This window comes from Maylandia zebra, linkage group LG3 (genome assembly GCF_041146795.1).
Source record: "Maylandia zebra isolate NMK-2024a linkage group LG3, Mzebra_GT3a, whole genome shotgun sequence".
Lineage (NCBI taxonomy): Eukaryota > Metazoa > Chordata > Actinopteri > Cichliformes > Cichlidae > Maylandia > Maylandia zebra.
This window is the reverse complement of record NC_135169.1, coordinates 51215222-51231566: the sequence shown is the minus strand read 5'-3', so window position 1 is coordinate 51231566 and position 16345 is coordinate 51215222. Positions and strand designations below refer to the sequence as shown.

Here is a 16345-nt window from a genome sequence, read left to right as displayed (position 1 = left end):
ATGAAAATGAAAGGCTTACAGCACCAGGTATTCCCAGGCAGTCTCCCATCCAAGTACTAACCAAGCCCAGCCCTGCTTAGCTTCCGAGATCAGACGAGGTCGGGCGTGCTCAGGGTGGTATGGCCGTAAGCTGCTGGCCCCAGCACAATGTCTCAATTTATGGATTCAAGTGATTAGGTGGCAAGTACCTGAAGTTACGAAGACAATCCTATAACCATAACTGCATGTTTGCATAATACCCTAACCCAAAGGCTCAGTTTGGCATTTATCCAACAGCACAGGCCCTGGATTGTTGAAGATGGCTTCTGGAACCAGCACAGGGCCTGGTGTGTTGTACATGGCCACAGCTAGCAGCACAGGGCCTGGTTGGGTGAAGATGGCCTCGGCCAGAAGCACAGGGTCTGGTGTGATATGAGTGGCCTGAGCAAGAGCCACAGGCCCTGGTGTGGTGTAGATGGCCTCAGCCAGCAGCCACAGGCCCTGGTGTGGTGTAAGTGGCCTCAGCCAGCAGCCACAGGCCCTGGTGTGGTGTAAGTGGCCTCAGCCAGTGCCACAGGCCCTGGTGTGGTGTAATTGGCCTCAATAGCAACTAAGGCCCTGGTGTGGTGTATGTGGCCTCAGCCAGCAGCCACAGGCCCTGGTGTGGTGTACATGGCCACAGCCAGCAGCCACAGGCCCTGGTGTGGTGTAAGTGGCCTCAATAGCAACTAAGGCCCTGGTGTGGTGTAAGTGGCCTCAGCCAGCAGCCACAGGCCTTGGTGTGGTGTAAGTCGCCTCATCCAGCAGCCACAGGCCCTGGTGTGGTGTAAGTGGCCTCAGCCAGCAGCCACAGGCCCTGGTGTGGTGTAAGTGGCCTCAGCCAGTGCCACAGGCCCTGGTGTGGTGTAAGTGGCCTGAGCAAGAGCCACAGACCCTGGTGTGGTGTAATTGGCCTCAATAGCAACTAATGCCCTGGTGTGGTGTAAGTGGCCTCAGCCAGCAGCCACAGGCCCTGGTGTGGTGTAAGTGGCCTCAGCCAGCAGCCACAGGCCCTGATGTGGTGTAAGTGGCCCCAGCCGGTCACTCAGGCCCTGGTGTGGTGTAGGTGGCATCAGCTAGCAGCACAAGACATTGGAAAACAGCCAAAAGCAGTGTCGTTAATGTGCCCTCATTAATGGGCAGCTGCTTTTGGTCTTTTAATACACCCCTTCTCTGGATCAAAAGCGGTTCAATGACATGAAAAAGAAAGGCTTACAGCACCAGGTATTCCCAGGTAGTCTCCCATCCAAGTACTAACCAAGCCCAGCCATGCTTATCTTCCGAGATCAGACGAGGTCGGGCGTGCTCAGGGTGGTATGGCCGTAAGCTGCTGGCCCCAGCACAATGTCTCAATTTATGGATTCAACTGATTAGGTGGCAAGTACCTGAAGTTACGAAGACAATCCTTTAACCATACCTGCATGTTTGCATAATACCCTAACCCAAAGGCTCAGTTTAGCATTTATCTAACAGCACAGGCCCTGGATTGTTGAAGATGGCCTCAGGAACAAGCACAGGGCCTGGTGTGTTGTACATGGCCACAGCAAGAAGCACAGGGCCTGGTTTGGTGAAGATGGCCTCGGCCAGAAGCACAGGGCCTGGTGTGATATGAGTGGCCTGAGCAAGAGCCACAGGCCCTGGTGTGGTGTAAGTGGCCTGAGCAAGAGCCACAGGCCCTGGTGTGGTGTAAGTGGTCTCAGCCAGCAGCCACAGGCCCTGGTGTGGTGTAGGTGGCCTCAGCCAGCAGCCACAGGCCCTTGTGTGGTGTAAGTGGCCTCAGCCAGCAGCCACAGGCCCTGGTGTGGTGTAAGTGGCCTGAGCAAGAGCCACAGACCCTGGTGTGGTGTAATTGGCCTCAATAGCAACTAAGGCCCTGGTGTGGTGTAGGTGGCCTCAGCCAGCAGCCACAGGCCTTGGTGTGGTGTAAGTGGCCTCAGCCAGAGCCACAGGCCCTGATGTGGTGTAAGTGGCCCCAGCCGGTCACTTAGGCCCTGGTGTTGTGTAGGTGGCATCAGCTAGCAGCCACAGGCCCTGGTGTGGTGTAAGTGGCCTCAGCCAGAGCCACAGACCCTGGTGTGGTGTAATTGGCCTCAATAGCAACTAAGGCCCTGGTGTGGTGTTGGTGGCCTCAGCCAGCAGCCACAGGCCCTGGTGTGGTGTAAGTGGCCTCAGCCAGCAGCCACAGGCCCTGGTGTGGTGTAAGTGGCCTGAGCAAGAGCCACAGGCCCTGGTGTGGAGTAAGTGGCCTGAGCAAGAGCCACAGGCCCTGGTGTGGTGTAAGTGGCCTGAGCAAGAGCCACAGGCCCTGGTGTGGTGTAATTGGCCTCAATAGCAACTAAGGCCCTGGTGTGGTGTATGTGGCCTCAGCCAGCAGCCACAGGCCCTGGTGTGGTGTAAGTGGCCTCAGAAGCAAATAAGGCCGTATTGTGGTGTATGTGGCCTCAGCCAGGAGCCACAGGCCCTGGTGTGGTGTAAGTGGCCTGAGCAAGAGCCACAGACCCTGGTGTGGTGTAAGTGGCCTCAGCCAGCAGCCACAGGCCTTGGTGTGGTGTAAGTCGCCTCAGCCAGAAGCCACAGGCACTGGTGTGGTGTAAGTGGCCTCAGCCAGCAGCCACAGGCCCTGGTGTGGTGTAAGTGGCCTGAGCAAGAGCCACAGGCCCTGGTGTGGTGTAATTGGCCTCAGCCAGAAGCCACAGGCACTGGTGTGGTGTAAGTGGCCTCAGCCAGCAGCCACAGGCCCTGGTGTGGTGTAAGTGGCCTCAGCCAGCAGCCACAGGCCCTGGTGTGGTGTAAGTGGCCTCAGCCAGCAGCCACAGGCCCTGGTGTGGTGTAAGTGGCCTCAGCCAGCAGCCACAGGCCCTGGTGTGGTGTAAGTGGCCTCAGCCAGAGCCACAGGCCCTGGTATAGTGTAAGTGGCCTCAACCAGTGCCACAGGCCCTGGTGGGGTGTAAGTGGCCTGAGCAAGAGCCACAGACCCTGGTGTGGTGTAATTGGCCTCAATAGCAACTAATGCCCTGGTGTGGTGTAGGTGGCCTCAGCCAGCAGCCACAGGCCCTGGTGTGGTGTAAGTGGCCTCAGCCAGTGCCACAGGCCCTGGTGTGGTGTAAGGGGCCTCAATAGCAACTAATGCCCTGGTGTGGTGTAGGTGGCCTCAGCCAGCAGCCACAGGCCCTGGTGTGGTGTAAGTGGCCTCAGCCAGTGCCACAGGCCCTGGTGTGGTGTAAGGGGCCTCAATAGCAACTAATGCCCTGGTGTGGTGTAAGTGGCCTCAGCCAGCAGCCACAGGCACTGGTGTGGTGTAAGTGCCCTCAGCCAGCAGCCACAGGCCCTGGTGTGGTGTAAGTGGCCTCAGCCAGCAGCCACAGGCCCTGGTGTGGTGTAAGTGGCCTGAGCAAGAGCCACAGGCCCTGGTGTGGTGTAAGTGGCCTCAGCCAGAAGCCACAGGCACTGGTGTGGTGTAAGTGCCCTCAGCCAGCAGCCACAGGCCCTGGTGTGGTGTAAGTGACCTCAGCCAGCAGCCACAGGCCCTGATGTGGTGTAAGTGGCCCCAGCCGGTCACTCAGGCCCTGGTGTGGTGTAGGTGGCATCAGCTAGCAGCACAAGACATTGGAAAAGAGCCAAAAGCAATGTCGTTAATGTGCCCTCATTAATGGGCAGCTGCTTTTGGTCTTTTAATACACCCCTTCTCTGGATCAAAAGCGGTTCAATGACATGAAAATGAAAGGCTTACAGCACCAGGTATTCCCAGGTAGTCTCCCATCCAAGTACTAACCAAGCCCAGCCCTGCTTAGCTTCCGAGATCAGACGAGGTCGGGCATGCTCAGGGTGGTATGGCCGTAAGCTGCTGGCCCCAGCACAATGTCTCAATTTATGGATTCAACTGATTAGGTGGCAAGTACCTGAAGTTACGAAGACAATCCTTTAACCATACCTGCATGTTTGCATAATACCCCAACCCAAAGGCTCAGTTTAGCATTTATCTAACAGCACAGGCCCTGGATTGTTGAAGATGGCCTCAGGAACCAGCACAGGGCCTGGTGTGTTGTACATGGCCACAGCTAGCAGCACAGGGCCTGGTTTGGTGAAGATGGCCTCGGCCAGAAGCGCAGGGCCTGGTGTGATGTGAGTGGCCTGAGCAAGAGCCACAGGCCCTGGTGTGGTGCAAGTGGCCTCAGCCAGAAGCCACAGGCACTGGTGTGGTGTAAGTGGCCTCAGCCAGCAGCCACAGGCCCTGGTGTGGTGTAAGTGGCCTCAATAGCAACTAATGCCCTGGTGTGGTGTAAGTGGCCTCAGCCAGCAGCCACAGGCACTGGTGTGGTGTAAGTGGCCTCAGCCAGCAGCCACAGGCCCTGGTGTGGTGTAAGTGGCCTCAGCCAGCAGCCACAGGCCCTGGTGTGGTGTAAGTGGCCTGAGCCAGCAGCCACAGGCCCTGGTGTGGTGTATGTGGCCTCAGCCAGAAGCCACAGGCACTGGTGTGGTGTAAGTGCCCTCAGCCAGCAGCCACAGGCCCTGGTGTGGTGTAAGTGACCTCAGCCAGCAGCCACAGGCCCTGGTGTGGTGTAAGTGGCCTCAGCCAGCAGCCACAGGCCCTGGTGTGGTGTAAGTGGCCTCAGCCAGTGCCACAGGCCCTGGTGTGGTGTAAGTGGCCTGAGCAAGAGTCACAGACCCTGGTGTGGTGTAATTGGCCTCAATAGCAACTAATGCCCTGGTGTGGTGTAGGTGGCCTCAGCCAGCAGCCACAGGCCCTGGTGTGGTGTAAGTGGCCTCAGCCAGTGCCACAGGCCCTGGTGTGGTGTAAGGGGCCTCAATAGCAACTAATGCCCTGGTGTGGTGTAAGTGGCCTCAGCCAGCAGCCACAGGCACTGGTGTGGTGTAAGTGCCCTCAGCCAGCAGCCACAGGCCCTGGTGTGGTGTAAGTGGCCTCAGCCAGCAGCCACAGGCCCTGGTGTGGTGTAAGTGGCCTGAGCAAGAGCCACAGGCCCTGGTGTGGTGTAAGTGGCCTCAGCCAGAAGCCACAGGCACTGGTGTGGTGTAAGTGCCCTCAGCCAGCAGCCACAGGCCCTGGTGTGGTGTAAGTGACCTCAGCCAGCAGCCACAGGCCCTGATGTGGTGTAAGTGGCCCCAGCCGGTCACTCAGGCCCTGGTGTGGTGTAGGTGGCATCAGCTAGCAGCACAAGACATTGGAAAAGAGCCAAAAGCAATGTCGTTAATGTGCCCTCATTAATGGGCAGCTGCTTTTGGTCTTTTAATACACCCCTTCTCTGGATCAAAAGCGGTTCAATGACATGAAAATGAAAGGCTTACAGCACCAGGTATTCCCAGGTAGTCTCCCATCCAAGTACTAACCAAGCCCAGCCCTGCTTAGCTTCCGAGATCAGACGAGGTCGGGCATGCTCAGGGTGGTATGGCCGTAAGCTGCTGGCCCCAGCACAATGTCTCAATTTATGGATTCAACTGATTAGGTGGCAAGTACCTGAAGTTACGAAGACAATCCTTTAACCATACCTGCATGTTTGCATAATACCCTAACCCAAAGGCTCAGTTTAGCATTTATCTAACAGCACAGGCCCTGGATTGTTGAAGATGGCCTCAGGAACCAGCACAGGGCCTGGTGTGTTGTACATGGCCACAGCTAGCAGCACAGGGCCTGGTTTGGTGAAGATGGCCTCGGCCAGAAGCGCAGGGCCTGGTGTGATGTGAGTGGCCTGAGCAAGAGCCACAGGCACTGGTGTGGTGCAAGTGGCCTCAGCCAGCAGCCACAGGCCCTGGGGTGGTGTAAGTGGCCTCAGCCAGCAGCCACAGGCCCTGGTGTGGTGTAAGTGGCCTCAGCCAGCAGCCACAGGCCCTGGTGTGGTGTAAGTGGCCTCAGCCAGCAGCCACAGGCCCTGGTGTGGTGTAAGTGGCCTCAGCCAGAGCCACAGGCCCTGGTGTAGTTTAAGTGGCCTCAGCCAGTGCCACAGGCCCTGGTGTGGTGTAAGTGGCCTGAGCAAGAGCCACAGACCCTGGTGTGGTGTAATTGGCCTCAATAGCAACTAATGCCCTGGTGTGGTGTAGGTGGCCTCAGCCAGCAGCCACAGGCCCTGGTGTGGTGTAAGTGGCCTCAGCCAGTGCCACAGGCCCTGGTGTGGTGTAAGGGGCCTCAATAGCAACTAATGCCCTGGTGTGGTGTAAGTGGCCTCAGCCAGCAGCCACAGGCACTGGTGTGGTGTAAGTGGCCTCAGCCAGCAGCCACAGGCCCTGGTGTGGTGTAAGTGGCCTCAGCCAGCAGCCACAGGCCCTGGTGTGGTGTAAGTGGCCTCAGCCAGCAGCCACAGGCCCTGGTGTGGTGTAAGTGGCCTCAGCCAGTGCCACAGGCCCTGGTGTGGTGTAAGTGGCCTGAGCAAGAGCCACAGACCCTGGTGTGGTGTAATTGGCCTCAATAGCAACTAATGCCCTGGTGTGGTGTAAGTGGCCTCAATAGCAACTAATTCCCTGGTGTGGTGTAAGTGGCCTGAGCAAGAGCCACAGGCACTGGTGTGGTGTAAGTGGCCTCAGCCAGCAGCCACAGGCCCTGGTGTGGTGAACGTGGCCTCAGCCAGCAGCCACAGGCCCTGATGTGGTGTAAGTGGCCCCAGCCGGTCACTCAGGCCCTGGTGTGGTGTAGGTGGCATCAGCTAGCAGCACAAGACATTGGAAAACAGCCAAAAGCAATGTCGTTAATGTGCCCTCATTAATGGGCAGCTGCTTTTGGTCTTTTAATACACCCCTTCTCTGGATCAAAAGCGGTTCAAAGACATGAAAATGAAAGGCTTACAGCACCAGGTATTCCAAGGAAGTCTCCCATCCAAGTACTAACCAAGCACAGCCCTGCTTAGCTTCCGAGATCAGACGAGGTCGGGCATGCTCAGGGTGGTATGGCCGTAAGCTGCTGGCCACAGCACAATGTCTCAATTTATGGATTCAAGTGATTAGGTGGCAAGTACCTGGAGTTACGAAGACAATCCTATAACCATACCTGCATGTTTGCATAATACCCTAACCCAAAGGCTCAGTTTAGCATTTATCCAACAGCACAGGCCCTGGATTGTTGAAGATGGCCTCAGGAACCAGAACAGGGCCTGGTGTGTTGTACATGGTCACAGCTAGCAGCACAGGGCCTGGTTTGGTGAAGATGGCCTCGGCCAGAAGCACAGGGCCTGGTGTGATATGAGTGGCCTGAGCAAGAGCCACAGGCCCTGGTGTGGAGTAAGTGGCCTGAGCAAGAGCCACAGGCCCTGGTGTGGTGTAAGTGGCCTGAGCAAGAGCCACAGGCCCTGGTGTGGTGTAATTGGCCTCAATAGCAACTAAGGCCCTGGTGTGGTGTAAGTGGCCTCAGCCAGAGCCACAGGCCCTGGTGTGGTGTAAGTGGCCTCAGAAGCAAATAAGGCCGTGGTGTGGTGTAAGTGGCCTCAGCCAGAGCCACAGGCCCTGGTGTGGTGTAAGTGGCCTCAATAGCAACTAAGGCCCTGGTGTGGTGTAAGTGGCCTCATCCAGCAGCCACAGGCCTTGGTGTGGTGTAAGTCGCCTCATCCAGCAGCCACAGGCCCTGGTGTGGTGTAAGTGGCCTGAGCAAGAGCCACAGACCCTGGTGTGGTGTAATTGGCCTCAATAGCAACTAATGCCCTGGTGTGGTGTAGGTGGCCTCAGCCAGCAGCCACAGGCCCTGGTGTGGTGTAAGTGGCCTCAGCCAGCAACCATAGGGCCTGATGTGGTGTAAGTGGCCCCAGCCGGTCACTCAGGCCCTGGTGTGGTGTAAGTGGCATCAGCTAGCAGCACAAGACATTGGAAAACAGCCAAAAGCAATGTCGTTAATGTGCCCTCATTAATGGGCAGCTGCTTTTGGTCTTTTAATACACCCCTTCTCTGGATCAAAAGCGGTTCAATGACATGAAAATGAAAGGCTTACAGCACCAGGTATTCCAAGGAAGTCTCCCATCCAAGTACTAACCAAGCCCAGCCCTGCTTAGCTTCCGAGATCAGACGAGGTCGGGCGTGCTCAGGGTGGTATGGCCGTAAGCTGCTGGCCCCAGCACAATGTCTCAATTTATGGATTCAACTGATTAGGTGGCAAGTACCTGAAGTTACGAAGACAATCCTATAACCATACCTGCATGTTTGCATAATACCCTAACCCAAAGGCTCAGTTTAGCATTTATCCAACAGCACAGGCCCTGGATTGTTGAAGATGGCCTCAGGAACCAGAACAGGGCCTGGTGTGTTGTACATGGCCACAGCTAGCAGCACAGGGCCTGGTTTGGTGAAGATGGCCTCGGCCAGAAGCACAGGGCCTGGTGTGATATGAGTGGCCTGAGCAAGAGCCACAGGCCCTGGTGTGGAGTAAGTGGCCTGAGCAAGAGCCACAGGCCCTGGTGTGGTGTAAGTGGCCTGAGCAAGAGCAACAGGCCCTGGTGTGGTGTAATTGGCCTCAATAGCAACTAAGGCCCTGGTGTGGTGTATGTGGCCTCAGCCAGCAGCCACAGGCCCTGGTGTGGTGTAAGTGGCCTCAGAAGCAAATAAGGCCGTGGTGTGGTGTATGTGGCCTCAGCCAGCAGCCACAGGCCCTTGGTGTGGTGTAAGTGGCCTCAGCCAGCAGCCACAGGCCCTGGTGTGGTGTGGGTGGCCTCAGCCAGCAGCCACAGGCCCTTGGTGTGGTGTAAGTCGCCTCATCCAGCAGCCACAGGCCCTGATGTGGTGTAAGTGGCCTAAGCCAGAGCCACAGGCCCTGGTGTGGTGTAAGTGGCCTCAGCCAGAGCCACAGGGTCTGGTGTGATATGAGTGGCCTGAGCAAGAGCCACAGGCCCTGGTGTGGTGTAAGTGGCCTCAGCCAGCAGCCACAGGCCCTGGTGTGGTGTGGGTGGCCTCAGCCAGCAGCCACAGGCCCTTGGTGTGGTGTAAGTCGCCTCATCCAGCAGCCACAGGCCCTGATGTGGTGTAAGTGGCCTCAGCCAGAGCCACAGGCCCTGGTGTGGTGTAAGTGGCCTCAGCCAGAGCCACAGGCCCTGATGTGGTGTAAGTGGCCCCAGCCGGTCACTCAGGCCCTGGTGTGGTGTAGGTGGCATCAGCTAGCAGCACAAGACATTGGAAAACAGCCAAAAGCAGTGTCGTTAATGTGCCCTCATTAATGGGCAGCTGCTTTTGGTCTTTTAATACACCCCTTCTCTGGATCAAAAGCGGTTCAATGACATGAAAATGAAAGGCTTACAGCACCAGGTATTCCCAGGCAGTCTCCCATCCAAGTACTAACCAAGCCCAGCCCTTCTTAGCTTCCGAGATCAGACGAGGTCGGGCGTGCTCAGGGTGGTATGGCCGTAAGCTGCTGGCCCCAGCACAATGTCTCAATTTATGGATTCAACTGATTAGGTGGCAAGTACCTGAAGTTACGAAGACAATCCTATAACCATACCTGCATGTTTGCATAATACCCTAACCCAAAGGCTCAGTTTGGCATTTATCTAACAGCACAGGCCCTGGATTGTTGAAGATGGCCTCAGGAACCAGCACAGGGCCTGGTGTGTTGTACATGGCCACAGCAAGCAGCACAGGGCCAGGTTTGGTGAAGATGGCCTCGGCCAGAAGCACAGGGTCTGGTGTGATATGAGTGGCCTGAGCAAGAGCCACAGGCCCTGGTGTGGTGTAAGTGGCCTCAGCCAGCAGCCACAGGCCCTGGTGTGGTGTGGGTGGCCTCAGCCAGCAGCCACAGGCCCTTGTGTGGTGTAAGTGGCCTCAGCCAGCAGCCACAGGCCCTGGTGTGGTGTAAGTGGCCTCAGCCAGTGCCACAGGCCCTGGTGTGGTGTAATTGGCCTCAATAGCAACTAAGGCCCTGGTGTTGTGTATGTGGCCTCAGCCAGCAGCCACAGGCCCTGGTGTGGTGTAAGTGGCCTCAATAGCAACTAATGCCCTGGTGTGGTGTAAGTGGCCTCAGCCAGCAGCCACAGGCACTGGTGTGGTGTAAGTGCCCTCAGCCAGCAGCCACAGGCACTGGTGTGGTGTAAGTGCCCTCAGCCAGCAGCCACAGGCCCTGGTGTGGTGTAAGTGGCCTGAGCAAGAGCCACAGGCCCTGGTGTGGTGTAAGTGGCCTCAGCCAGAAGCCACAGGCCCTGGTGTGGTGTAAGTGGCCTCAGCCAGCAGCCACAGGCCCTGGTGTGGTGTAAGTGGCCTCAGCCAGCAGCCACAGGCCCTGGTGTGGTGTAAGTGGCCTCAGCCAGCAGCCACAGGCCCTGGTGTGGTGTAAGTGGCCTCAGCCAGCAGCCACAGGCCCTGGTGTGGTGTAAGTGGCCTCAGCCAGCAGCCACAGGCCCTGGTGTGGTGTAAGTGGCCTCAGCCAGTGCCACAGGCCCTGGTGTGGTGTAAGTGGCCTGAGCAAGAGCCACAGACCCTGGTGTGGTGTAATTGGCCTCAATAGCAACTAATGCCCTGGTGTGGTGTACATGGTCACAGCTAGCAGCACAGGGCCTGGTTTGGTGAAGATGGCCTCGGCCAGAAGCACAGGGCCTGGTGTGATATGAGTGGCCTGAGCAAGAGCCACAGGCCCTGGTGTGGAGTAAGTGGCCTGAGCAAGAGCCACAGGCCCTGGTGTGGTGTAAGTGGCCTCAGCCAGAGCCACAGGCCCTGGTGTGGTGTAAGTGGCCTCAGAAGCAAATAAGGCCGTGGTGTGGTGTAAGTGGCCTCAGCCAGAGCCACAGGCCCTGGTGTGGTGTAAGTGGCCTCAATAGCAACTAAGGCCCTGGTGTGGTGTAAGTGGCCTCATCCAGCAGCCACAGGCCTTGGTGTGGTGTAAGTCGCCTCATCCAGCAGCCACAGGCCCTGGTGTGGTGTAAGTGGCCTGAGCAAGAGCCACAGACCCTGGTGTGGTGTAATTGGCCTCAATAGCAAGTAAGGCCCTGGTGTGGTGTAGGTGGCCTCAGCCAGCAGCCACAGGCCCTGGTGTGGTGTAAGTGGCCTCAGCCAGCAACCACAGGCCCTGATGTGGTGTAAGTGGCCCCAGCCGGTCACTCAGGCCCTGGTGTGGTGTAAGTGGCATCAGCTAGCAGCACAAGACATTGGAAAACAGCCAAAAGCAATGTCGTTAATGTGCCCTCATTAATGGGCAGCTGCTTTTGGTCTTTTAATACACCCCTTCTCTGGATCAAAAGCGGTTCAATGACATGAAAATGAAAGGCTTACAGCACCAGGTATTCCAAGGAAGTCTCCCATCCAAGTACTAACCAAGCCCAGCCCTGCTTAGCTTCCGAGATCAGACGAGGTCGGGCGTGCTCAGGGTGGTATGGCCGTAAGCTGCTGGCCCCAGCACAATGTCTCAATTTATGGATTCAACTGATTAGGTGGCAAGTACCTGAAGTTACGAAGACAATCCTATAACCATACCTGCATGTTTGCATAATACCCTAACCCAAAGGCTCAGTTTAGCATTTATCCAACAGCACAGGCCCTGGATTGTTGAAGATGGCCTCAGGAACCAGAACAGGGCCTGGTGTGTTGTACATGGCCACAGCTAGCAGCACAGGGCCTGGTTTGGTGAAGATGGCCTCGGCCAGAAGCACAGGGCCTGGTGTGATATGAGTGGCCTGAGCAAGAGCCACAGGCCCTGGTGTGGAGTAAGTGGCCTGAGCAAGAGCCACAGGCCCTGGTGTGGTGTAAGTGGCCTGAGCAAGAGCAACAGGCCCTGGTGTGGTGTAATTGGCCTCAATAGCAACTAAGGCCCTGGTGTGGTGTATGTGGCCTCAGCCAGCAGCCACAGGCCCTGGTGTGGTGTAAGTGGCCTCAGAAGCAAATAAGGCCGTGGTGTGGTGTATGTGGCCTCAGCCAGCAGCCACAGGCCCTGGTGTGGTGTGGGTGGCCTCAGCCAGCAGCCACAGGCCATTGTGTGGTGTAAGTGGCCTCAGCCAGCAGCCACAGGCCCTGGTGTGGTGTAAGTGGCCTCAGCCAGTGCCACAGGCCCTGGTGTGGTGTAATTGGCCTCAATAGCAACTAAGGCCCTGGTGTTGTGTATGTGGCCTCAGCCAGCAGCCACAGGCCCTGGTGTGGTGTAAGTGCCCTCAGCCAGCAGCCACAGGCCCTGGTGTGGTGTAAGTGGCCTGAGCAAGAGCCACAGGCCCTGGTGTGGTGTAAGTGGCCTCAGCCAGAAGCCACAGGCCCTGGTGTGGTGTAAGTGGCCTCAGCCAGCAGCCACAGGCCCTGGTGTGGTGTAAGTGGCCTCAGCCAGCAGCCACAGGCCCTGGTGTGGTGTAAGTGGCCTCAGCCAGCAGCCACAGGCCCTGGTGTGGTGTAAGTGGCCTCAGCCAGCAGCCACAGGCCCTGGTGTGGTGTAAGTGGCCTCAGCCAGCAGCCACAGGCCCTGGTGTGGTGTAAGTGGCCTCAGCCAGTGCCACAGGCCCTGGTGTGGTGTAAGTGGCCTGAGCAAGAGCCACAGACCCTGGTGTGGTGTAATTGGCCTCAATAGCAACTAATGCCCTGGTGTGGTGTACATGGTCACAGCTAGCAGCACAGGGCCTGGTTTGGTGAAGATGGCCTCGGCCAGAAGCACAGGGCCTGGTGTGATATGAGTGGCCTGAGCAAGAGCCACAGGCCCTGGTGTGGAGTAAGTGGCCTGAGCAAGAGCCACAGGCCCTGGTGTGGTGTAAGTGGCCTCAGCCAGAGCCACAGGCCCTGGTGTGGTGTAAGTGGCCTCAGAAGCAAATAAGGCCGTGGTGTGGTGTAAGTGGCCTCAGCCAGAGCCACAGGCCCTGGTGTGGTGTAAGTGGCCTCAATAGCAACTAAGGCCCTGGTGTGGTGTAAGTGGCCTCATCCAGCAGCCACAGGCCTTGGTGTGGTGTAAGTCGCCTCATCCAGCAGCCACAGGCCCTGGTGTGGTGTAAGTGGCCTGAGCAAGAGCCACAGACCCTGGTGTGGTGTAATTGGCCTCAATAGCAAGTAAGGCCCTGGTGTGGTGTAGGTGGCCTCAGCCAGCAGCCACAGGCCCTGGTGTGGTGTAAGTGGCCTCAGCCAGCAACCACAGGCCCTGATGTGGTGTAAGTGGCCCCAGCCGGTCACTCAGGCCCTGGTGTGGTGTAAGTGGCATCAGCTAGCAGCACAAGACATTGGAAAACAGCCAAAAGCAATGTCGTTAATGTGCCCTCATTAATGGGCAGCTGCTTTTGGTCTTTTAATACACCCCTTCTCTGGATCAAAAGCGGTTCAATGACATGAAAATGAAAGGCTTACAGCACCAGGTATTCCAAGGAAGTCTCCCATCCAAGTACTAACCAAGCCCAGCCCTGCTTAGCTTCCGAGATCAGACGAGGTCGGGCGTGCTCAGGGTGGTATGGCCGTAAGCTGCTGGCCCCAGCACAATGTCTCAATTTATGGATTCAACTGATTAGGTGGCAAGTACCTGAAGTTACGAAGACAATCCTATAACCATACCTGCATGTTTGCATAATACCCTAACCCAAAGGCTCAGTTTAGCATTTATCCAACAGCACAGGCCCTGGATTGTTGAAGATGGCCTCAGGAACCAGAACAGGGCCTGGTGTGTTGTACATGGCCACAGCTAGCAGCACAGGGCCTGGTTTGGTGAAGATGGCCTCGGCCAGAAGCACAGGGCCTGGTGTGATATGAGTGGCCTGAGCAAGAGCCACAGGCCCTGGTGTGGAGTAAGTGGCCTGAGCAAGAGCCACAGGCCCTGGTGTGGTGTAAGTGGCCTGAGCAAGAGCAACAGGCCCTGGTGTGGTGTAATTGGCCTCAATAGCAACTAAGGCCCTGGTGTGGTGTATGTGGCCTCAGCCAGCAGCCACAGGCCCTGGTGTGGTGTAAGTGGCCTCAGAAGCAAATAAGGCCGTGGTGTGGTGTATGTGGCCTCAGCCAGCAGCCACAGGCCCTGGTGTGGTGTGGGTGGCCTCAGCCAGCAGCCACAGGCCATTGTGTGGTGTAAGTGGCCTCAGCCAGCAGCCACAGGCCCTGGTGTGGTGTAAGTGGCCTCAGCCAGTGCCACAGGCCCTGGTGTGGTGTAATTGGCCTCAATAGCAACTAAGGCCCTGGTGTTGTGTATGTGGCCTCAGCCAGCAGCCACAGGCCCTGGTGTGGTGTAAGTGGCCTCAATAGCAACTAATGCCCTGGTGTGGTGTAAGTGGCCTCAGCCAGCAGCCACAGGCACTGGTGTGGTGTAAGTGCCCTCAGCCAGCAGCCACAGGCACTGGTGTGGTGTAAGTGCCCTCAGCCAGCAGCCACAGGCCCTGGTGTGGTGTAAGTGGCCTGAGCAAGAGCCACAGGCCCTGGTGTGGTGTAAGTGGCCTCAGCCAGAAGCCACAGGCACTGGTGTGGTGTAAGTGCCCTCAGCCAGCAGCCACAGGCCCTGGTGTGGTGTAAGTGGCCTCAGCCAGCAGCCACAGGCCCTGGTGTGGTGTAAGTGGCCTCAGCCAGCAGCCACAGGCCCTGGTGTGGTGTAAGTGGCCTCAGCCAGTGCCACAGGCCCTGGTGTGGTGTAAGTGGCCTGAGCAAGAGCCACAGACCCTGGTGTGGTGTAATTGGCCTCAATAGCAACTAATGCCCTGGTGTGGTGTAAGTGGCCTCAGCCAGCAGCCACAGGCCCTGGTGTGGTGTAAGTGGCCTCAGCCAGCAGCCACAGGCCCTGATGTGGTGTAAGTGGCCCCAGCCGGTCACTCAGGCCCTGGTGTGGTGTAGGTGGCATCAGCTAGCAGCACAAGACATTGGAAAACAGCCAAAAGCAATGTCGTTAATGTGCCCTCATTAATGGGCAGCTGCTTTTGGTCTTTTAATACACCCCTTCTCTGGATCAAAAGCGGTTCAATGACATGAAAATGAAAGGCTTACAGCACCTGGTATTCCAAGGAAGTCTCCCATCCAAGTACTAACCAAGCACAGCCCTGCTTAGCTTCCGAGATCAGACGTGGTCGGGCATGCTCAGGGTGGTATGGCCCTAAGCTGCTGGCCACAGCACAATGTCTCAATTTATGGATTCAAGTGATTAGGTGGCAAGTACCTGGAGTTACGAAGACAATCCTATAACCATACCTGCATGTTTGCATAATACCCTAACCCAAAGGCTCAGTTTAGCATTTATCCAACAGCACAGGCCCTGGATTGTTGAAGATGGCCTCAGGAACCAGAACAGGGCCTGGTGTGTTGTACATGGTCACAGCTAGCAGCACAGGGCCTGGTTTGGTGAAGATGGCCTCGGCCAGAAGCACAGGGCCTGGTGTGATATGAGTGGCCTGAGCAAGAGCCACAGGCCCTGGTGTGGAGTAAGTGGCCTGAGCAAGAGCCACAGGCCCTGGTGTGGTGTAAGTGGCCTCAGCCAGAGCCACAGGCCCTGGTGTGGTGTAAGTGGCCTCAGAAGCAAATAAGGCCGTGGTGCGGTGTAAGTGGCCTCAGCCAGAGCCACAGGCCCTGGTGTGGTGTAAGTGGCCTCAATAGCAACTAAGGCCCTGGTGTGGTGTAAGTGGCCTCATCCAGCAGCCACAGGCCTTGGTGTGGTGTAAGTCGCCTCATCCAGCAGCCACAGGCCCTGGTGTGGTGTAAGTGGCCTGAGCAAGAGCCACAGACCCTGGTGTGGTGTAATTGGCCTCAATAGCAAGTAAGGCCCTGGTGTGGTGTAGGTGGCCTCAGCCAGCAGCCACAGGCCCTGGTGTGGTGTAAGTGGCCTCAGCCAGCAACCACAGGCCCTGATGTGGTGTAAGTGGCCCCAGCCGGTCACTCAGGCCCTGGTGTGGTGTAAGTGGCATCAGCTAGCAGCACAAGACATTGGAAAACAGCCAAAAGCAATGTCGTTAATGTGCCCTCATTAATGGGCAGCTGCTTTTGGTCTTTTAATACACCCCTTCTCTGGATCAAAAGCGGTTCAATGACATGAAAATGAAAGGCTTACAGCACCTGGTATTCCAAGGAAGTCTCCCATCCAAGTACTAACCAAGCCCAGCCCTGCTTAGCTTCCGAGATCAGACGAGGTCGGGCGTGCTCAGGGTGGTATGGCCGTAAGCTGCTGGCCCCAGCACAATGTCTCAATTTATGGATTCAACTGATTAGGTGGCAAGTACCTGAAGTTACGAAGACAATCCTATAACCATACCTTCATGTTTGCATAATACCCTAACCCAAAGGCTCAGTTTAGCATTTATCCAACAGCACAGGCCCTGGATTGTTGAAGATGGCCTCAGGAACCAGAACAGGGCCTGGTGTGTTGTACATGGCCACAGCTAGCAGCACAGGGCCTGGTTTGGTGAAGATGGCCTCGGCCAGAAGCACAGGGCCTGGTGTGATATGAGTGGCCTGAGCAAGAGCCACAGGCCCTGGTGTGGAGTAAGTGGCCTGAGCA

The 16345-nt window shown here is 57.0% G+C and overlaps 9 non-coding genes and 2 pseudogenes across 9 annotated transcripts; all 11 read right to left on the bottom strand.

Moving 5' to 3' along the window:
* Nucleotides 1-12: 12 nt before the first annotated feature.
* On the bottom strand, nt 13-131 carry LOC143417627 (5S ribosomal RNA). Its single transcript, XR_013097773.1, has one exon. It is a non-coding gene; the product is annotated as a 5S ribosomal RNA (ribosomal RNA).
* A 1096-nt stretch (nt 132-1227) lies between these two features.
* Nucleotides 1228-1346, bottom strand: LOC143417335 (5S ribosomal RNA). Its single transcript, XR_013097556.1, has one exon. It is a non-coding gene; the product is annotated as a 5S ribosomal RNA (ribosomal RNA).
* Nucleotides 1347-3741: 2395 nt separating this feature from the next.
* LOC143417909 (5S ribosomal RNA) lies at nt 3742-3860 on the bottom strand. Its single transcript, XR_013098057.1, has one exon. It is a non-coding gene; the product is annotated as a 5S ribosomal RNA (ribosomal RNA).
* Nucleotides 3861-5315: 1455 nt separating this feature from the next.
* Nucleotides 5316-5434, bottom strand: LOC143417908 (5S ribosomal RNA). Its single transcript, XR_013098056.1, has one exon. It is a non-coding gene; the product is annotated as a 5S ribosomal RNA (ribosomal RNA).
* A 1370-nt stretch (nt 5435-6804) lies between these two features.
* Nucleotides 6805-6923, bottom strand: LOC143417533 (5S ribosomal RNA; annotated as a pseudogene).
* Nucleotides 6924-7935: 1012 nt separating this feature from the next.
* Nucleotides 7936-8054, bottom strand: LOC143417954 (5S ribosomal RNA). The gene has a single exon (XR_013098102.1). It is a non-coding gene; the product is annotated as a 5S ribosomal RNA (ribosomal RNA).
* Nucleotides 8055-9231: 1177 nt separating this feature from the next.
* On the bottom strand, nt 9232-9350 carry LOC143417323 (5S ribosomal RNA). Its single transcript, XR_013097544.1, has one exon. It is a non-coding gene; the product is annotated as a 5S ribosomal RNA (ribosomal RNA).
* Nucleotides 9351-11192: 1842 nt separating this feature from the next.
* On the bottom strand, nt 11193-11311 carry LOC143417953 (5S ribosomal RNA). The gene has a single exon (XR_013098101.1). It is a non-coding gene; the product is annotated as a 5S ribosomal RNA (ribosomal RNA).
* A 1918-nt stretch (nt 11312-13229) lies between these two features.
* Nucleotides 13230-13348, bottom strand: LOC143417952 (5S ribosomal RNA). The gene has a single exon (XR_013098100.1). It is a non-coding gene; the product is annotated as a 5S ribosomal RNA (ribosomal RNA).
* A 1489-nt stretch (nt 13349-14837) lies between these two features.
* On the bottom strand, nt 14838-14956 carry LOC143417569 (5S ribosomal RNA; annotated as a pseudogene).
* Nucleotides 14957-15891: 935 nt separating this feature from the next.
* LOC143417938 (5S ribosomal RNA) lies at nt 15892-16010 on the bottom strand. The gene has a single exon (XR_013098086.1). It is a non-coding gene; the product is annotated as a 5S ribosomal RNA (ribosomal RNA).
* Between the last annotated feature and the right edge of the window lie 335 nt (nt 16011-16345).